A 6,804-nucleotide genomic window follows, 5' to 3' on the forward strand; every position below is an offset into this window, starting at 1 on the left:
TATCAACATGGTTAGTATGAACAAATCAACTATCTTTAACATTTGTTCGTTAATTAGATGAAAAGTGCTTATGAGAGACACGTTACACATCACTATCAAAGAGTAGATATTGATGTTCCTACACACCATAGAACATAACTAGCTTAATCGTGTCATCCCCCATAATTTTCTTAGATCCAGTGAGATAGTTAGCAGTTACTTCAATCATGTTCTCTACGTAATTGGCCAATTGCATAATGAATATGTGTTCCCACCTAGTACGCAAACTCCGTCATATATAGCCTCGAGGATCCACACTGCTATCACTTAATTCAAAGTATTAAATAAGTTTTTGATTCAACTAAATTTATTATAATATAACTAGTTCTTAACTATAATATGTTAATGTAGGATTGCTATTGGAGTTTAGATGGGACCCATATCCACACTTATGTTCCTACATTTGAAGTTATGTTTACAAATGTCCTTGCCGGATGGGAAGGTTATGCAAACAATTCTCTAGATTTACGTGATGCACTCGAAAGACCAAATAGCCTATTGGTCTCTAAAAGTATCTATTTCATCCGATTTATAGATATAAGGTTTAGTATACGAGGACAACTTAAAATTATAATTTTGTTAACTACCATCTTTCTTTTTCTTACGGAAGTATTACTTGGTTGATGTCAGGTACGAAACAAGATTGTGATTTACATCCCCTCATAGGGGTATAAGATATCATCTTAAAAAGTTTGAGTGCGAGACCTCGGTCAAATCATAAAAGAACTCCAACCTCAGTCACTCAGCTGACTTGCATACCACATTGGAATACGGTATTCCTCTTATAGTATGATTCAAGATTCTCTCATCAAGACCATTCTTTCCATTCAAAACTCAGTCCAAACTAGTTTTGGCTGCATGTACTTCACATAATTATATTATAAGTGGTTGTGAAGATGTCTTCACATACCCTAGAGGAAAGTGGACACCATACAAGACCACCTTAAGTAACGTGAGGGAGGAACAAAAGGAGGCTCAAGAATGGGTGGTACATTGACAGATTGCACGCGATATGTGGGCAAACAAATAGCATTGTTGTGCTCCATAATTTGATGCTCCAGCCACTAGACTATGTCTCAATATTGACTAATTGATTTTATAAGAAATTGTACTCCATACTAGACCCACTATGACTAGTCGCTGCATATTTTGAGGGTTATACGTTTAGAATTTTTAGAAGCTAGCATTTCATCTAATTAATTTATGTATTTCTATGGACTAAATTTTATATATTTAGTTTAGTTTACTCATCAACGTGCCTATTCTAAAACTTCCTGGCAATAGATACACATTTATTTTGACATTTAGCTGTTATTTAAGAAAAACTTATTTATGCTCAATTTATAGAATGGGCAGTACAAGAATGTCAAAGATAGCCAAATGTTATCAATTAGAAACGCAAAGGCTGGTGTGCATCGCAGGTGGATCACTATCTTGAAAGCATATGTATTTTATAAGATTTGCATGGCTACCTCCAAGTGGAGCAAGGCTTCAAACCATAATTATCAGATTCTCAAAGCCCCCCACCAATCTTCGATCTAGATCGCTCAAATAATCGAGAGTTCGTTTTGTTCCGGAATTGATTGGGTACTGCAATCTTAGATGATGGGCCACGTATCAGGAATTAATTAACGATAGATTTGCTATAAAATCCATCTAACCTAGTATAATTATGAGACAACGCTACAATTTATTAGGTTTAAGAGTTGTTATCGATAAAATTGTTATCTATTTTTAAATATAGTATAAGTTTTAAAATTATTATCTAATATAAAATTTCCACTAAATAAAATTATAATCTATATATACTTTTAAAATTGCAATAATCAAAAGTTTGCTTATTTACTTTTATAACTTCAATCATAAGGTTCTTTTCTTATAATGTTATCCTTATGCACTTTTTGGATACTATTTCAGTAATCTAAGAACATCTTTTATTTCGAATTGATATTAAAGTTTTATAATTTTGTATCCATTTTATGTAACCAATTTTGATGTAATTTTCAATCGATCTTTTGAAATCAAATTAATTGTACCAACTAAGCCCTATCCCCCACCATTTTAACTATAGTATCGCTGTATCAAGCTTGTATCCTTACCGTCCTCATGACTTGGATCGTGCCGTGTTTTTGGTAACTAGTGCATCAACTCAAGCATTCCATGTTGCCATTAGTTGCAATGAAGAATGAGTTTGGGGTTATAGTCACTAAAAGCAAATGTAACTAACCACTCTGGGGAACACTACGCATGAAGCAATGGGCAAGAATTAAAACCCAACAGAGTTAAGTGGAGATGGGGGTGGGATAATAGACTAAAGATGATAATTGTGGGAGAATTAGAGTTCGAAAATTATGTGAGAGATATAAAATTTATTTCTATTATACATCATCTAACTTTGAAATAATTTTGACTTAAACTTTCCACTCGATTTGTTTCTCACATTACTAAGTTCCTCACCCGCGATCAGTACGCCATGACTTAAACACACCATACGGATCATGACTTACTTGAGATGGTAATGACTCAAGTCACCTAGACAGCGTGTTGTTCAAATTAGAGATGAGAGGTGGCTTGCCATATGGATGACAATGTTGACTCCGCGTCGATCTCGGTCAGACGGGTCATGAGCCTGAGTAGCGTTTACTTTGAGGAGCATCGATTACCATGACAATATGCCACTACCCATCCACAACCGGCTAGAGGAGTCACGTAACCGAAGACCACAGCCTCTACATAATATAAAAGAAAAATGAAAACAAAATGGCCTATGAGAGTTGAGACATGATTGCAAGTAGTATGAATAATACCATTAAGGAGATGTTGCTCAACAAAGAAATATACTCCAAAGTTTAGAGTTTTTCAAAGGAACCAATTGGTGAGTGAATGAAATTGAAAGCACATGGTACTTTGGTTGTGACATCAATAAGGTTTTGTGATTGGTTAATGGTCAACATGTGGGTTATGGTTTTAGCCAAGGGATGAAGTTAAGGAAGTATTGTGAGGACTCTTTTGAATCACTTCACAATCAAGGAGAATTTTTTATAAGGCCCACTTAGGTTGGGACTTTTTTTTTGCCGCATTATGACATTGTTATGTATCTAGTATGTCATTGTATTCCTTTTTTTAAACAATGATGTTGCAGATTGTGGGACATCCTAAAGAGTTTATCCGTGAAACACGAAGGATTCTACGGCAACAAATTATATTCCTATAATTAATATATTGTTATCATTAATTAGCTCATGATACTAAAATTGAATTTCTCAATAATGAGCAAGGTGTTTTTGGGTCTCAAGGTGGCAATTAAATACAGCATGGAATCGTATATTCCAGTGTTTAGAATTTCATAAAATTGCCTATGAAATGATTGCCTCCTTCCTTTTGAATGTGTTTTTTTATGTTGGCGCACTCAATCTAGGAGAGTCTTAGCCTTTGAACAAGTTCTAAAGCATGAAACTTTGAAATCCAGATTGCTTTTAGAGTCTGACGATGATACATGTTGGTTTATGGTGCTTTACTTGTTGTAAGTATCATGTACAACTTGAGATCCATCTAAAATTGATCATGCTTGAATCTTATGAACATACAATTTTTTTTCTTTCTTCAATCTTAAATGTATAGGGTGTGTTTCATTCTTGGTTGAAGAGCACAGCGTAGATCTTCTTCATATAGTCTATGCTTGAATCTTATGAAGTTACAAAAGTATTTTATTTTATTTTTTCAACATTAAAGGTGTATGTTGTGTTTTCTTATTGGTTGAACAATGTGCTTTTCAACTCCCTTTCCCACAAAAAGAAAAAAAATGTTTTGATAATAAATGGCAGTTATTAAAAAGGAAACCTTTTTTTTGTAAGTAGCTCTTCTATTAAAAGAAGAAAAATAATAAACAAGAAAAAAAAGGTTTTAATAATAAATAACAATAGAAATGGCCGAATTATTTTAGTTGCTTCTCTATTAAAATAAGTTAATAAGTTAATAAAAAATTAATAAATTTATAAATGGGAATCATAAAAATAGTTGTTATTAGAATAAGTTATTAAGCATAAGCTAGTGATAATAACACACAAAGATAATAATTAATACATATTTAGCAATTACAACACTATAATGAAATGAAATTTAAAAGGATATAAGTAACTTCACTATGAGTAACCACAATTCCTAAAATACATCAAACCAAACATGTGTTTTCCAATTTAGATTTACAACTCCACCAAACAAACATAAAATCTTATCAAATCTATTTTCTGGCTACATCCAACTAAACACCGTGACGGATCGCATTATATTTTAAAAACCAAATATTCCAGTTACATTGATAATCGAAATCCAATGCATTTAGAATTAAATCAAACCAAATGCCATCTAAACCATCTTTAAGCAATCTCATAACTACTCCCAATGATCTTTTGTCTTGTTGTTAAGGTTATGTGGCGCTTTGATTGAATTAGCCGCCCAATGTGAGAAAAAGCTATCATCGTCTACTTAAGAGAAGAGCTTCATCGCCTTTCAACGAAATTACTTTATCTCAAGTCTTTCTAAACTTAGTTGTTGCATCAATTAATGTTATTCTGTGGGTGTGTGTGATATTCTTTATGGCATTGATTACATCTCATCTCATCTATCAATGAGTTAAGCGGCCATTTTGTGAACATGGATTGTGCTTGGACCAGCATACTTCCTTTGTTATTTTGCCTTGATATTGTTTTGACTACTTCTAAAGGATTTTGCTTATCTCTTCCTGCCTATAACGTTGTTGAGGGTATTGAGTAAACTCATAATTAGAATATGGTTGGTAATAGTTGTGTCATCTTACTAGTTCGTTCTATAGAAATCAATGTTACCGGAGTTCTTCCTATTTCATAGGTACTTGGGTTACTAAATCAATGTAAGCTAAAGATGACCTTGTATTTGATTATTACATCCCTTGATTCAATGTCCATCATTTCACCCAAATTTATTTCTTCTCGACATGTTTTAATAACTGGATATTCTTTATTCTTCTTCATTAGTGATATAATTTTTCAATGTTATATTTTTCTTATTGTTTCAACCCATTTTTGAGGATATTCATATTTATACTCACATTCCATAAGAAAACTACAGCATCATCTGTCTTCTAGTGCAATTCTTCAAAATTTGCTATCCAATAATATCTTAAATACACGTTTTCATTTAATTCTTCCATTTTGATTAACAATAACAGTTTTTTATTGATTCTAATTATGTTTCTAATGCTTCCATTTCTTTGAAATATTCTATATCAAAATCATGCCATCTCTTTAAGAGGGCTTTAGCCTTGGATGCCCTTCATGTAAGTATTTATTTTATTTATGTTGTGTGCTTCTCCTTCTTTGTTTTCACTTTGACCTTCTAAGATGAGTGCATCTCCTTGTTACTAGTATCAAAGCTCAAGTTCCAACTTCACGGGTCTTGTTCAACTTCTGTCATCTCTTGCCCCGCAGCGCCTGGGTCTCAGGGCAAGAGACATGTTTTAAGTCAGGACCAATGGTGGAGACCTCCTATTAGACTTAACGCCTGAGCAAATCTAGGATCTCCTAGAGAAGATAGATCTGATAAAAAAAAGACAATGAAGCCCTGTATTGTTTTTTATTTTTCATTTTTTTAGGATGGTAAAGGGTGCGCGTTGTGTCTCTCGATATGAATGTATGTTTGTAGGGTGCATTGCACCAGACAATCCTATAGGCCCTTGTTTTGGTGAAACGGGTTGCTTTTACCGTAGTGCAACCATGCTGGTTGTTATCAGAGGCAAACCATGGGCAAATAGCTCCATGGTTTTTAGTTTGTACTTTTGTAGATTCATGGTTTTTGTTTGCAAAATCTTTGACTCCTATGATCTTGAGCCCATGGTTTTGTGTCTTTCGCTATTTTAGAGTCTATATAAGAGTCTTTATAGTTTGTATTCTAGCATGGGTGCAAACTAGTCTACACCTAAGTTTTTAATAAAATTTTTATTCTTTTGAAGTCATCTCTTTCCTTTCTTTTATTTATGTTGTGTGCTTCTCCTCTTACGCCTTTCTTCACTTAATGAGTGCATCCTCTCTTAACACGCTCACCTTTTGGTGTATATCCTCATTATTGGTATTGCGACTCTAGTTTCAATCTCTTGGACTAGCTACCTCAGATCTCAAAGTCATGAGATCCTATTCAGGCTTCTAGTCATCTCCAAACGATCAAGGAAACCGTCACAGAGCAAAGAGGCCTGCTTTTAGGTTTGTGGCCGATATGAGTGGAAACTCATCTATTAAAGCAGCGCAGATAGGCGCGCGGGATCCTCACCAAGAAGATGGATATGATGAAGAAAGATGACGGAAGCCTTGTACCATTTTTTTTTTATAATTTTTTTTAAACAAATTTTTAGGGTGGTAGAAGGTTTATGTTTGTAAGTTTGTGTGTATGTACACATGCTATATACATACACACAAACTTGCACCAAAAATATCTTAGTTTAAAAAAGATGTCTATTTTAGATTACTGAGAGGTGATAACCAAAATTTTTTTTTCACAAATCTGCGCTTTCCTTTACAAATTGATTTTTAATGTATATATATCTATATAAAACAAACATATATGTATATAAATATGTATAGTTATATATGAATATTCATATACGCATGTATATACATATATATATATACACACACACACACACACACATACATGTGTATATAAGTAAATACACATATGTACATATATATAGCCATATGTATTTATATATATACATAGATATATATCAGACTTTAC

This window comes from Dioscorea cayenensis, chromosome 20 (genome assembly GCF_009730915.1).
Source record: "Dioscorea cayenensis subsp. rotundata cultivar TDr96_F1 chromosome 20, TDr96_F1_v2_PseudoChromosome.rev07_lg8_w22 25.fasta, whole genome shotgun sequence".
NCBI classification, from domain to species: domain Eukaryota; kingdom Viridiplantae; phylum Streptophyta; class Magnoliopsida; order Dioscoreales; family Dioscoreaceae; genus Dioscorea; species Dioscorea cayenensis.